Source organism: Haemorhous mexicanus, chromosome 5 (genome assembly GCF_027477595.1).
Source record: "Haemorhous mexicanus isolate bHaeMex1 chromosome 5, bHaeMex1.pri, whole genome shotgun sequence".
NCBI classification, from domain to species: Eukaryota; Metazoa; Chordata; class Aves; order Passeriformes; family Fringillidae; genus Haemorhous; species Haemorhous mexicanus.
In genome coordinates, this window is record NC_082345.1 from 8,216,238 (window position 1) to 8,232,033 (window position 15,796).

General features: G+C 46.3%; 1 long non-coding RNA gene across 1 annotated transcript; it reads left to right on the forward strand.

Annotated features, from left to right (window-relative positions):
* Positions 1 to 7,439: 7,439 nt before the first annotated feature.
* LOC132327061 (uncharacterized) lies at positions 7,440 to 12,396 on the forward strand. Its single transcript, XR_009486434.1, has 3 exons — positions 7,440 to 7,511; positions 9,990 to 10,082; positions 12,144 to 12,396. It is a non-coding gene; the product is annotated as an uncharacterized LOC132327061 (long non-coding RNA).
* The last annotated feature ends 3,400 nt before the right edge of the window (positions 12,397 to 15,796 follow it).

Here is a 15,796-nt window from a genome sequence, read left to right on the forward strand (position 1 = left end):
GAACAACTGCTGCTGCTGCATAGGGGAAGGGGAAGGGGAAGGAAGAGAAATTCTGCTCTTCTTCACCTGTTAGTGATCGGCACAAGGCTATTTGTAATGAGCTTGTTAGACCCCAAGGCTTACTGCCAGAAAAACAAAGGGGAAAATCAATTCATTCACCTCTTCAAGAACCATTTAAGCAGTCCTATTCAGAAAACAAGCATCTAGTTCACTTCTACTTCTTCCACCTTGATTCTTTTTATGTAAGACAGATGCCTCCTGTGGGTCACAGCCACATGTGGTCTGTATGCAATGAGTGAGCAATTTCCAATCCACAAAATAAATGCCCTGTTTTCTTTTGCTCTCTTGATCTCTTGTTTCACTGCAGTGTTGCCAGCATCCCTAGGAAGCCACATGAAAAATTCAGACTTTCTGGTATAACTGAGTCTCTCCCTAAGCCCAGCTTTGCCAGGAGTGGGGACATCTCAGAGGTGACATCTGCTCCTGTCCTCCACCAAACTAAGAGCTGTGGTAATAATGTGACCAATTGGGCAAATGATTTGCTTGTAATTTAAATCTTACGGATGCTGAAACAAAACAAAATTGAGTAAAAATCACAGGCCATGGACACAGGAACTGTCTCTGACTGTGTTGGCTGCCTTTTACCTCTGTGAAAATTGACAAGGTCTTAATATGTAACCAAATTGAGAACTTATTGGTAAATCCATCCAATTACAGGAATGGATGTGCCTGTGTGGGAAAGAAGAGGTGTCAGCCCAGGGGCAACCATAAGTAGCTGTTACAAAGCAGCAGGAGACAATACACTGCTTCCTGGAGCACCTGCAGAAAGGAGAGGAACACAGCTCCATTTGAGACTAACAAGGGGAAAAAAGGATAAAAACATAATAAAGAACCAGCTTGCCAGCTTTTTTCTGCTCCTGTTACACGTCCTCGGGAGCAGCCAACACCCTAATCTACAACAAGCAGCATCTCTCTGCGGCCTCAGATGTCAGTCTGATACACCCAGGTCCTCCCACATACTCTCACACCCCTCCTGGTGCCAGCCCCAGCCTTCTAGCAGCCACCACACACACTGATCTGGTGGAAATAACCTGCACAGAAGGAAAAGGCTGGTTTTCAGCTCCTCAGGCTGACTCACTGCCCAACCACACAGCAGCAGTGCTGCTGTAAGATGGACAGTGGGAAAAAGCATCCCAAAGTGGGAAACCACAGCCCAGCTGGATCCCACTTGGGCCAGCTCTCCGTGACCATCTGCCTCCCATGGTGCTCCATGCTGCCATTCCCTTTTTGCTTTCTGACATGTAACCCAGCACACCCATATCTGTTTCCACTTTCAAGCAAACCAGGCTGGAAAACTGAATTCCTGGGGCAGTCTTTGCACACTGTCAAACAGCAGTGCTCTGCTGTCTGTGCTTCAGAAGAGCTCATATGTGCACAGCTCTCTGAGGCTATCAGCTGCAGCCCTCACCATTTACTTTCTACCTTTCAATTATGACCTCCCCAGCTGCTCTGTGCAGCCACCTGAGAGTGACCCAACAGTTTTGTTTCAAAAGAGTCTGTAGCTCCTTTGATGGGGGGTTCATGGGGGGCAGAGGAACAAGAGTGGGGTAGAGGAACATGGAAGACAAGTGTCACTTCCATGGTTCATAGGGGATACCCAGGTCCCCTACTGGTGGGGAGAGAGAGACCCTGCTGTCTTTCATTGGTGCTGCCCCTTTATTCACCCGGGAGCACCATGTATCTCCAAACAATGCAATAGGTCTGCCACTGGTGGCCTCCTGTGTCAAGACCACCCTGTGTGTAGGCTTCAGAGAGAAGCCCCATCCTTTCCAAGATAAAAATCCACTGGAGAGAAAGTTAACTTCAGCACGCATTGTATCTGATTATCCAAAACACAGCACAGTCTCCTGGATGCTTCCTTGGCAGTGTGACACACACTTCCAGCGCCATCTCGTCTTTGATGAAGAGTTGGCCACAGGAGTAACCACCCCCACACAAGATTGCTGAAATTTCCAGGCTCTGAAATCCCCATGATATTCACCTGCCAGCTCACACCAGTATTTTGATCTTCACAGCCTCAGTGAAGATGAGCTGGGGGAAGATGATGCAAGGTAGGTGGGTGTTGCTCTATTCACAGAGGCAGCAGGTACTTTCCTAATGTCCCTGATTGCCCCTGAGACATTTCCCCTCACCTTGAACGCTTCTGGTCCTTTGCTGCCTGATAAAGTCCACGGAAGACACTGAGGGGATTTGGGGGGTTCAGTTTTGTCATTTAGCAGCATGTGAGGAGTCATTAATTAACTTAATTTAAATCTGCGAGCTGCTTTTATTTATTTTTTTACATCTTTACACAAGTATGACACTAGGTGTGCAGATCTTTGTTTGCATTGATAGTCAACAACTTCAGAGCCCTACAGAAAAGCACAAATGCCTGCCAAAGACAAATTGCTTTCGTTCTCTTCACTCCCCCTACAAGGAGGCAAGAAGGATAATTGCAGTAGGTGTTGTATTCCCCACCCACATTTTTTTCTCACTGCCAAACACATTGCATCAGGAACAATTAGAAACTTTTTCCTTGTGTGGGCCCTTAGCCTATATATAAAATGCACAAACATTTTTCTTTTTTAAAACTAAGCAAAACAAAATCCCACCTCCTATATGGACTCACTTTCAGGGAGCCAGTTCAGCTGATAAGGTGAGGAACTCAGTGGGATAGCTACAGCCACAGAGGCAAAGCTGATCTCCCAGCCTTAGGAAGGGAGAAAAGGATGCTCAGGGACTGCTCATTCCATAAAGGAGACAAAGACAAAATGAGAAAGAGCTTTCTGAAAGTTATAGCTGTGTGCACTCACCGCAGAAGGACTGCAGAAAAAGCAGCTTAGATCTGCAGCTACTTCTGCTTCTGCCAGTGATGGTGTGTTGTTCCCCAAAGGACCTTCCCAGGAAGCAGAGGTCTATAACTCAGTGTGATAAACTGGCACAGCATGACTGAAACCAGATGGACATTAAACACCTGACCCCAGATGGGAACTGGAACATCCATTACCAACACTGAATGCAGAAGCACCAACTCAGCAGCCATCATCAGCATGAGAGCCCAGCTACGATCAGTGCTTAGCACTTACCAGACAGACTGAGAGTAATAGGTGATGGTTCATATTTAGACATTAAGGCAGGTGCAGGCAGTGCCTGTCCAAAGCAACATCCTCCTCTAGAAGATGTGCTTCAATCTCAGCTGAGTCTTGGGATGTCCAGTCCAGACCAAAAAAAAACACAATGCATAATCCTCCACGAGCAGTTGCAAAAAATATTTCAAACAGCAACTTCATTTTGTTTCATGCTGTCACTTTCTAATGCTGGTTAGTGCTCAGACCTGTCCTGCATGCCTGATCCCACTACCCTCTGTCCACCACACAGCAGGACTTCACAGGAGTTCCAGTTACCAGCAGCTGAACTGCAGGGCTGGGATCTCATTCTTGAGGGGCCCCAATGGGAGTCAGTAACCCCAGTGCATGGGGCTGTGGGCTGGGTGTGGGCTGCCAGGGACCACAAGGGGAAGGCCTGCACTGTCTGCGTCCAGCTAAGCTTGAGGCCAAAGAGGCAACGTTTAGCCCCAGCACTTTACCCAGGATCTCCCAGGAAAATTGCATCTGATGTGCTGACCCAAGTCAGGTTTTGTTCAGGATCAAATATGTGTGATATCTCTATTCAAGAGCTGCAACTGTGATGAGGTGGAGCAGAGCAGGGCAGAAGCCCTTGCCAGCTGCTCTTGTGCACCTTCAGCCCCCTGCCAAGGGCTGAGCCCAGCAGCCTTCACCATCAAGCTGCTGTGCCTGCCCCAGGCTGTGTTCCCCTCACCAAGGGTTCTCTGGGGTCCCCTGCATCTCCAGCCCTCACCCTCCCACCATGGCCCCAGCAAGAAGCACCAGTCTATCACAGTGGGTTATCACTTTCTCTCCTCTGACACAAAATAAAATGATCCCCACCTTGCTGCCAGCAGCCTTAACCACATCACAAACAAGGAGGAATCTACAGAAGTATTCAAAACATCTGGATGTTGTGCCACCACGGCAATTAAATCCATGCTCACTTTCTCACACAGTGCCTGGGGGGAAACCGACAGTACAGCAGGGCAGAGGAGGACATGCCGTGGTAATTTCGGCTTCCTCAAAGCCCAGATCTGTGTTGCAACCTCTGAAACCACCCTTAGTGGCAGGCCTTGTCCCAGGAGCTTTGTCCTCGCTGTACGGGAGGGCTCCCTGCCTTTGGAGGACAATCAATGTGACCATGAGGGACTGCAATGCCCAGGGCTGCCTCTCCAGTGCCCGCCTTGAGCAGCCCCTGTGGAGCTGAGGCAGAGCAGCAGCTGAGCAGGGCTGAGGAAGGGGAACGTCGTCCTACTCATGACTAGCAGAATCATAGAATCACAGAGCATCCTGAGTTGGGAGGAGCCCACAAGGATCACCGAGTCCAATCCCTGGCCCTGCACAGACCCCAACAATCCCTGCACAGACACCCCAACAATCCCACCCTGTGCACCCCTGAGAGCGGTGTCCAAACGCTCCCAGGAGCTCTGGCAGCCCTGGGGCCGTGACCATTCCCTGGGGAGCCTGGGCAGTGCCCGGCACCCTCTGGGGGAAGAACTTTTCCCTGCCATCCAGTCTGACCCTCCCCTGCCCCAGCTCCAGCCGTTCCCTCGGCTCCTGTCCCTGGTCCCAGAGAGCAGAGCTCAGGGCCTGCCCCTCCTCTTCCCCTCAGCAGAAGCTGTGAGTGCCATGTCTGCCCTCAGCCTCCTCCAGCTGAACAGACCAAGTGCCCTCAGCTGCCCCTCACACGCTTCCCCTCAAGGTCCTTTGCCATCCTTGTGCCCTCCTTTGGTCACTCTCTAATGGCTTTATGTCTTTCTTACATTGTGGCACCCAAAACTTCACACAATATTCGAGCTGAGGCTGCCCCAGAGCAGACCAAAGTGGGACAATCCCCTCCCTGGGCCAGCTGTGCCTGGTGCCGCCCAGGACATGGTGCTTTCATGCCAGGCCAGGCTCCTCACCCTGCTCCGGAGCTGTGGCTGGAGAAGGAGGCCGGGCCGGGATCCACTGCGGGCGGGCGGGCGAGGAGAGCAGCGCAGCTGGGGGGCTTCCAGCGCTCTCCCCTCACAGCCTGCTGCAACAGGCCCTCCCGCTCCCTCCTTCCCCGAGTCCACGGCAGAGCTGGGCTCTCCCCACCAACCTTCCTGCTGTCTGCCTCGTGGGAGCCTTCTCATGGAACTCTAATCCATCAGAAAAACGGAGGGTTTGTCACAAAGCAACTGCAGCAAGTGCCTCGGCTTGGTGGCATCTCAGAGGGTGCGAGGTGGGCTTCCCCCAGCCCCTGGGGCAGGCCAGGTGAGCTGCCTGGGTCCCTGCTGCTTGCATGACCTGCCAGTGCAGTGTGGCTGGCCTGGGGGAGCAGCTGGGCTGTCCAATGCCCAAACTTTCCAACCCTCATCCCTTGGACCTGTCCAAAAAAAATCTGCTTGGAAATTCCTCATCATGACCACCGATAGCGATTTTTATTTTCTGCATCAGGCACATAACAGAAAAGAAACTGTAAAAGTTTAAATCATTTAATTGGTCACATTTTGACATTCAATCTTTTCTATCACCAGCACCAAGTTTCCAGTGAGGAAGTTGAGGAACCAACCTTGAAGTCAGGTAGGAGATTTCTGCTGGAAAGTTGCACAGGAGCTCCCCAGCAGTTACTGCCTGTTATTCTTGAAGAAAATCCCAAGCCAGCATCCAAACGTAGCTCATGTTACCTCCCAGTCTCTCACCCTCAGGCTCTTGTTGCTTTCACTGCCTTTGGACAAGGCACATACTCTCTCAATTATCTTTTCAGCAGAAGCTTCTAGTTTATTTGCAGCCTTCAAATACCTTTTTGTTCCAGCTGATTTCATTACCTGGTAGAAACATGCTCTTTGCAGCATGGGTGAGCTTGGCTTTGCATGGATGTGTGCTGCCTAATGAAACAAGGCCCTGCTTACTCACTGCAGTTCCTAGAAGTTCATTCAGCAGAAATAAAGAACAATTTGACAACTTGGCTACCAGGCTACAGGCTGCTGGCTAGTTTACAAATCAGTAACCAACTGGATGAGACTAAAATCCTCTGCTTGGGTTCAGCTGGATGAGCTATTTTTGTGAATAGTATATTTTCTGGGAAAAAGCCATTTCAGATGGATTGTCAAGAACTGCAAGTTCAGGTCAAGTGAAGCAAAGAGTTCCAGCTGAAAACAAGCAGGAAAAAAAATTGTAGCATTGAAAAAGTTTAGTCTGGCATCTCTGAAAATTATTTGTTCCAGAAATGTCAAACGGAAACTTTTTGCTTTTTCACTTCAGGATGGAAATTTTCATTTAAAGATTGACCTAAATTTCTATAAGGAAGAGATTAATTAACAGGAATAAGAAAGAGACTATATCACTCTGGATCTTGTATAGCATTTCAAGATCATAAGAAATGCTTGGCTTTCTTTTTTTTTATTTTCCAAGGGGAAAAAAATCCTGATCTTCTTTGACTTGAACCAGCACTTCTCCCAAAAACATTCACCTTACCCACTGAGCAAAACTATGACCACCTCCCTACTGGGTGTTGCAAACACTAAGAACAGCTCATAGCATGTCTTCAAGACTACTATTTTTAGTGTGCACAACAAGGACCACAGAGAATTTACTCAATATATCCAGGGACATAGGATGGGCAAGGAGAATAAGAAGAAAACTTAAGATCTTCTGATACACGTTTTCCTGTAATATAGCAAGTATGGCTTTCACTGACAGGGATCCTTTTTCTCCAGCTAAATGAAGGCTTGACTCTCATCCCAGGGTCCACCTGAGGAACATTTTAGAGTCGCAGTATTATCAACATGGGAAAATTAAATGCAGAGAGGTTTTTGAGCTGTGATTATGTAATAATCAGCCTGAAAATTTGGGGCGTCTGTGCTTTTGGCTGCCTGACTTTGGATACATGCAGCCTGATTTGCATGAGCATTAACGCACCCAGAACTCCTACTGAGATCAAAAAAACAACTCAGTGCCTCTGCAAAAACAGGTTGCTGGCATCCAAAAGCAGAGGCACGTGCATTTTTCCAAAATCTGGGTCTGCATCTCTCATCTGAGGTGGCCTCTGAGCCAAAAGCAGATTTCCGACTCAGCAGTTCCTGACAGAATTCAACCCAATTTCTACCTCCACAAAAGTCCCACAAAACCCCTCTTAGAACTGCAGAGAGAAAATTTTCTCTGCTGTCCTCTCTCTTTTGTTTTTGGTGGGTTTTTTGGGTTTTTTTTAATCATTCTGATTTGGGCCATTTCTTCTAGAGCCTAGAGAGGTACTAAAATTGCTCCACACCCATTACAGGCCACTTACATGTGCATACACATACCCAATCACAAAAGCAGTCAGTTTAAAGGAGACACCCAGAGGTCTCACTGAAGAGCAGACAGGCACAGAAGTTTGACAAGAACCCATTCTGTCCACAGGTAGGGACTGACCATCCATGTTCTGTAGCCCTGGGGTTATCACTGCCAGAAAGCCACAGCAAAAGGGGGTAAATGCAGACAATGTGCTGTCAATCTGTGGCCAAAAGAAGGGGAGGGGGAAAGCACTTCTTGCTTTTCTCACAGCAAGATGGACTCCAGAACATTCTGCACCAACTGTGTGCTGTGTCTACCTGTGGAGTTTTGCATTTTGGAGGTGTTTTTTCAAGTGGATGGAGCCGTCTCTATTTGATTTGGAGAAGGAGCACACATTGCCAGAGCTTGGAAAGGGCATGCCCAGGGAGCACAACATGCTAACAGCCTAACAGTGACTGGGTTCCATCCAGCTGTGACAGGGCTGCTGGGTGCCTGCATTCATGTGCTTTTTGTTTCATGTTTATCACCCTGGCATCAGAGCAGGGTGGTGCATCTCAGTTCAACAAGTGCTCTCTTCTCAGGAGGAGGGCAAAGGGCGAGAGGCTGAGTGCTTACAGAGGGTGAGGTAGGTACACAAATTAGCCAAGCAGATTTCATCTAGCCTTGTTTTCTGCTCTGATCTTCATCAAACACTGCTTGATAGCAGGTAAATTTCTGCAGCCCAGAGAAAAGTCATCACACTGGGACAGCAGCACCCAGGGCAGCAGTGCCAGGTGCTGATGATGCTGCAGAGGGACCATTTCTGAAGATGCTCAGCAGATTTGTACCCTTTGTCTTTCTCTAAGGCAGCATTAAAAGCCACACTTCCCTATGGAAGAGCAATGATGGACAGAAAGCCAGTAAGCGGTGCTGAGCAGAGAAATCTAATAATTTATAAAAGCAGCTTAGCCCAGGTGGCCACAGGTACCTTGAAAATCTGTTCTGGGCAAGAATTGTATTTCTTGTGAGTGCTTTCTTTTTGTCAATCTGTGTTTCAAATCAACTTTGACACTTCAGTGACAACAGCTTTGAAGTCTGAACTAAATGTGCTATGGAGAACATTATTCATAACCACTCAGATGGAGAGGGAATATTTTCCTTTTGAAAGGTCCTGCCAAACCTGTCCTGTACTTTGTTTACTTTCAGAGGCACTGTGGTCATTCCTTAGGAGGAAAGGGGATGAAGGAAAGAAAAGGCAAAAACAATATGGCAGTGAACAGCCTTCCAAAATCACAGATCAGAAATTCAGTAAAAAAGTACAGGGACCATTCCAGCTGGAAACAGCTGCTTTGTGTGGACACAAAGCCAGAAGTCTTGGGTCCACCTCTGTGACACCTTGGATCTGTATCTATTTTACAGAGAGTTAAGGTGCTGTACTTTGCAGGTCAGTGGTTCTATTTGCAGCGGCAAGGTGCAACCCAAACAGCGAGTGTTTACATGCTTGGAGAGCTCAAATCCTATTCAGTCCCCAGAGGGTGCAGCAATCATCTAGGATTTTACAGTGCAGGGATTGGCAGGATTGGGGTTGCATACATACAGATCCACAAAAGCTTTGAAGATACACAATTTTTACATAGGAGTTATGAGAATGAGTTCTGGCTAAAGTCTGTGCAACAGTCATTTCAAATGCTCCAGGCCCAAATCTGCTCCCACTAAAGTCCCTGGAAAGACTCCAAGACAGCAAGCCAAGACCCTTGGTTTCTGTGCCTACTCTACTTTTAGTGCCTTTTCTTTGTTCATTTGTCCTCCACTTGCAGCTGCTTTTTTTTTTTTTTTTTTTTTCCTGTCTGACCATTTCTGTCAGTGGATTCAACCAAGCCTTCCTCTGGCACAGTGTCATTCCTTTAAAGTTTGTAAGAATTTGTTTCCTGAACTCACTATCTTTCATGCCCCTTCCTCTTCCCTTTCCTCTTCCCCTTTCCTTCCCTTCTCAGGCTTTTTAGTATCACAGCTGGCCCTTCTACCCCAGACTCACATTTGGTATCACTTTGAATGTATCTTTCCTTCCTGGTGGCTGCTTCCTTCCTGCCCACTCCCAAACACTTCTCTGATAAGCATCATATTGCCTCCAGCTGCTCACTTCTCTTTTCCTTCCATGTCTCTTCTACAGTTATCTTTCCTCCAGTTCCATCTCTTAAGTTTATTTGTTCCTGAGGATCTTTTCAACTACCTCATCTCATTTCCCATTCTTCCTTTCACATCACCCCAGTCTCTCATTCTCATCTCCCCTCAGTTTCTCTCCTCCTTGCTCCCTGTGCCTGCCTTTCTTTACTACACACATAATTCCCCAACACTTTCTTTCTTCAGAGAAGAAGCTGGGCATAGAGAGGAAGGGTGATCTTTTTATTATTATTATTATGTTCAGGGGGATATATTTATTGCCTAAGTTAGATAAATAAGCTCCTTATGCAATCGGTGGAAAAGGGTAGGACAACTTAGGAGGTTTATTAGATGTTGTCTTCCTTTATTGACTCTGCAGGGAACCTAAATTACTCCACCTGATTTAGTAGCCTGAAATTAATGAAGTCACATGAATATCCTCTGCACAATCTCACTTTTGTTTAGGTTCATGTGAAGGAGAAAGGGAAGGACAAAATCTCAATAACACAAGGACAATATTTGGCACTGACCAGGCAGCTTCAGCTCCTGACATACCTGGTAGGTGCTGGTGGAGTGTGGGGAGTGGCAGCTTTTCAGAGATCCAAAGGAGAGGAAAATGATTTTGCAGACACCTGGGATGGAATGTGTCCCAGCCAGAATGGGGTTTTGGGGCGTGACAGCCGGGTCACCTTTGCAAAAGGCCCCTGGGGGATACATTTGTTTGACATGAAGGGTAGGGCCAGCAAAAGTGGGAAGGAGTCATCCAGCAAAAGTAAGCAAAGAGATGAGCAATGTAGTGGTCAGAACAAGGAACCAAAAAAGAGGTTGTTGTTTAGGAGGCTTGAGAAGATCAATGTTGCTGGCACCTAGGATGCTTCAGTAAAAGTAAAGGAAGGGTGGCCATACCAAGGTGCCATGGTCTGGGTTTTCATTGTATTGGCAGACAGACAAGGAGATGCTGTATTTGAGAGATGACACACAGAAACTTCAGGAATGGAACACAGTTTGGATGCTGGAGTCCAGTAAGAATGCTGAATCAAAGATGAACAGCTTGCTATTTCAATTCCTCACTCTGGGGACCTCCACAGACCATCTGTAGACCTGGGTACACATCTGATATTTCCTCTGCTTGATTTCCTATGTCCCCACCAGGTCCTGGGCTACAACTACTCTTGTAACACTTAGTATGTGCTCACTGAGGGCAGAGCTCAAAGGAGCAAGATCCTGCATCCACTTCAGAGTCATAAAATATTGCTCTTAACAGGATAATGGTTAGAAGCCTATTATTTAGCTTCCCATGTTTTCCACCTTGTTTGCCTTGACAAACCCACTGAAAACCAAGCAGGTGGGTGAGTGAAAAGGAGTATTAGTCTGGGACAACACAAAAGCTGGCAGACAGGAGGGTAGGAAGCTCAAAGGCTGTGCACCCTTCCACTGCTGATATCTCCATTCTTACTGCTATATCTTTAGATGACTTACCAAACCCATACCTATTAAACAATATTAGACAAACCCCATACCTATATTAGATGACATTCTCTTACCAAACTCTTACCTCTCCTTTACTGAGAACCACTTTCAGCTCAATTTATTTCACCCATATAGAAGTGTTAGATTTTTCCTTTTTCTTTAAATGAAAAGAATTTGCTAAGTCCAGCTTTTCCCTGAGATCTGATAATATGCAGAGCAAGAATGGTGGTGGGAGGGCTCTCAGGACTCTCATAGTGAGTAAACAAGGGAATTTTCCAAACCAATTAAGAGCCAAAGAGGTGCAAGTAGACAAATACCATGGAGCTATGGACATTTCAAGAGTAAATCAGCCTTTGATCTGAGACACAAAATAAAATTAGATTCTTAAAAGTTTCTCAAGGTAAGTGTTTTTCCTCCAATCCCACTATTTTCCCTCCCCTTCAGCAACGTTATACAAGCACCTTGCTTTGTCAGAAGTACAAAACACTTGGGAGAGGACAATGCATCCAAAGTGACTCCAGAATAAAACAAGAAAAACCTTTCAGCACAAGGATTTGTGTAGGCGGGGGCAGAACACAAAGCACAAACAAATGCCCTGTGAGAGACTGGAGGAGAAGTTGCTTTGAACGTGCAGAAAGAAGGAGCCCTCACCCTTCTACGGCTCTCTCAATGTAGCTGCAAAGCTACTCTCTAACTTCCAGCCCTGTGAATTTCCACTCCAGCCTCGCTTTTACAACCAGTACACAAAGCCCTTATCTCCCAAGCACAGCTTTAGATTATAGAGAGGGCACGCTGTCAAGAGAGACTGTCAAGGCTAATGAGCACAGGGCTAACCCAGTGCTGCAGCAAAGGGACACCTCTGGAGCAGCTGCTCGAGGCTGGGTTTGCAGCACAGCCAGATGCACATTTCTATCTTTTTCCACTCTCCCTGGTTAGCTCCTATTGCTCTGAAGCTAAGGCTTGAGCACCTGATCTCCCAATACCCAGGCAGCACTGGAAGCCTCCAGAGCTCACAGGGATGTGTCACTTGCTGTGAGGCCGGCGGGATGGGGAAGCACTTCCACAGATGGGAGGGGTGTGCTCTGCAAAAGATTGTGTCTGTAAACTCGTTTTTGTTGCATGTATAACTTTCTGTTTGTCTTTTTCTAGGCATAGCATGGCTTGCAAGCATTCCAATCAAACAACCAGGGCGACTCATTCTGGGGGCCAATTTTAATGGCAAATGCAAGTGTCTCCTGACCCATGTGGGAACTGATAAAAGCCAGGTGCCTCCATGAAGAACACCAAGCTGCTTCCCAGTGAAGGAACATCTTACTGAGGTGACACCCACTAAGTCAACATGACCACCTTCTGCCCTATGTTTTGGCATCACCCACCCATAAAATGAGATTTTCTGACAAAACTATTGCTTATTCATTGCTTATTCTGAGAAAAAGCCTCCCAGTCGTCTGTGCTCTAACGTTATTGCTTCACAGCCCAAATTAGGAAAGGTACAGTTGGTAGAGTGGAAAAAAAGAGGAACCTTTTGGGAATAAATTGGTCTCTCATTACTATAAATGAAAGACAGTTTAAGCCTGTTGAATGTGGAAATCACAAACATCCTGGTACATATTTTCCCATTCATATCATACATTTAGATAAATTGAAAGTGATCTTTTGTATCATACTTCCCCCGCCATCCAATGCAGTCATTTCCCCTAATAAACTTCCTAGTGCTTTGTGTGGTCAAGTGTTAGATGTCCCCAAGGAATGAAGTTTCCACCACTTCCTTGCAAGGCATTGCACATCTCTCCATTGAGGAGATTCCTGAGATTCAGTTCAATGTTCCTTTTATAAGAGCATTCCCATTACTCCTGATTATCCCCTTGCATACATCCTTAAGTAAATCTGTTTAGCATTTACTTTTTTCTAACACTGGCGACAGTTACCACATTCCCTCTTTGTCATCTTCTGACTACTTCATGAAGAAAAATTTAGGAATGGCATATTCACAGACAACATCCCCCCTGTTTTTTTGGTTGCTGTTCTTGAATCCCCTCCAGCATGCCTCTGTCTGCCTAGAAGTGCAATACATGGGACTCAGAGCAATATTCCACATGCTCTGCCTTCCCACATGTAAGAGGGTGCCTTCCCACGCATTGCCCACTTCTGCAGTTTAAGAAATACCACTTCCAATCAGCTAGCTGCTATCATTCCTAGATCTCCTCAACACAATTTATTCCTGCTGCATATTTGAGTTTCAAGTTGTTCTTATGCAGTTTGCATTTTTCCAAGTTGGAACTTGTACTGTTGTTTTCCAGACATTCTTTAATCTCTCTTGAATTGCTTCATATCACTTTCCTGTTTATAAGGGTGTTCACAGTCTTTCCCAGAGCAGCATTGATGTTTTTCACTTCTTACCAAAAAAAAAAAAAAGAAAAGAAAAAGAAAAAAAAAGTGTTATTACACAAACCATCAGAACACTTAGATATCTGCAGTGGAAGACTACATTTGCACAACACAATGCTCTGCTCTACCTCTATTCTTCCTCTACTGCTCTGCTTGTTTTCTAAAATTCAAACCACCACTAAACGGCTCATGCCGTGTTTAAGTGAATACACCTCAACCACAAGATCACCCATGGATTTCATGGGAGTGCTGCTTGCTCTGTTTCACAGTGGAAAGCCAGACCATCACTAGTTTTAACAGCATAAGGACACTTATTTTAGTAGAGCTCATTCCCAAAAATTTACAATACCAAGTTTAGGAATAAAGCTTGGGTGTTCCCTGCAGAACATGGTAAGTCAGCCTGACTTTGTCCCTGAGCCCTGTAAGCTCTGTGCTTACACATCCACCCCACACCAGCCTGTTGCCACAGCACCACACTCCCAGGCCTGGTGTTGCAGGCTGGCCTTGACTTCAGGGCTGATCTGGAGGTGTGAATTCCTCACCTGATGGCAGGAGCTAAGACTCTCCAAAGGAGAGGTGATATGTGACTGCACAGAGCCTGCACAGTGACCATCTGTGTGTGTGTGCAGAGCTTGCTGCAGCACCAGTTGTGCAAAGCACTTGAGGCAAAATGAGAGCAGCTTGCCTTCCACCACTCTCACAAAAAAACCCCACTGTTTTCTTCCCTTAAAACTCATAGACAACCTTAGTCATGTCACCTTCCTTTTGAGATCAGTATCTTGAGGTCTTCTCAGCACCTCTGCCAAGGGATGACACCACCTATCAAAGTGTTCAGTGAAAGAGATTGCATATCCAGGGAACGAGCTGCATATCAGGGAAGGAAATTGTATATCCATTTCTGCCTCTCTGGAGCACCAGCTGACCAATACAAACCCAAGTGGCACATGTATGCTCAGAACTCAGCCAGTTTGGCATGTCTTTGTGCTCAACATAAACTTGTAGAGTTTCAGGACAATTGCTTCAGGACAATTATCTAGACGCTAGATCTCTGGCCTTAAAACTCCACCTCAATGGCTGCTGGCTGGCAGAGGCTGGGAAAGGTTTCAGAGTGGCCCAGGAGAAGCAGCTCAATTTTAGTGTTCACAGCAATATACTTCCAGTGGAAAATATCTAGATATTCAACCCCTTACATTAGAACCACTGCCCAAAATAGATCTTTCCTTGTGTCATAGATGACAATAAGAAACCCTGAGTGGATGAGCAAAGTAAGAGTTTTCTGAGTAAGTAGTTTCAGAGTTACCTGCTTCCCTAACTTGCAGGCACAGAGGAATTTTTGCTGCTTTGCCTTGCAGTAGTCTATTTGATGAGCACTGTTACTTACAGTTGGCCACTCACCTCACCTTTATCACTTCCCAGGATCCTGTGAACATCACCTTGGCAATTATTCTTCAGAAAGAAGCACAAAATAGTGTTGAGGGGTTTTGGGTTTTTTGTTTTGTTGGTATTTTTTTTTTGTGGAAAAGAAAGCATCTGTGAAAAACGTGTATTCCCTTCTGTTATGCAAGTCTCAGAGCTGGGGAGACTGGGCTTGCAAGAGGCTCTCTCCATGTGCTTCCCCATGGCAAGCACAACAGGTTTTAAAGGGAGATGGCTACTGACAGCAGCAGTTTCAGAAATGACACCACTTTCAGTTCAGTTTCACAGGCACACTTTGGAAATGGATCCCAAGGATGTGAGATTAACAGGCAAGAGAAACAGGAGCCAGCTTTCTCCTTCTCTTCCCCCACGGCTACCAGGGCCCTCCTCAGGCTGCTGTCCTGTTGTCCCTGCTTTCAAATTCTTTTCTTCTCAGTGATCTCTGCAGTGCCCTTGCTGCCTGAGGAGTTGATGGAGGAGATTCAGTGTCTTCTCCTCAGGAGATGAATGTGCCATCCCACAGGGCCTGGGAAAGCTATCCTTCCTGTTTGTGAAGCAGTCATGCCCTTCTGGGGGACAGGTTTTATGCTGGAGGTAGTGGGGATTGTTTGCTTATTTACTTTTTCTCTATCTTTCCCTCCTCTTTTTCCATTTTCTATTTATCTTTTCTTCCAGAACCCTTCAAACTGTCTCCCTCATTAGAGAAGGCCTCCAGCTCTGGAGTAGGAAAGAACAGCTGAAGAGCAATATTATCAACAATTTGGAGCCAAGTTTGAAGAGAAATACATTGTCCAGCAGGAAGAAGCAAACCAAATATAGACACCTATCCTGGGACTTGGGAAGGACAGTACTTTTGGACTTGTGCCCCTATATTTGTTTGGGGTTTTTATTTGGGTTTGTTTGGTTGTTGGTATTGTTGTTGGTGGTGGTTTTTGGGTTTGTTTTGATTTTTGGTTGGTTTTTTTTTTTTTTTTGCTGTTGGTTTGTTTTTGTTTTGG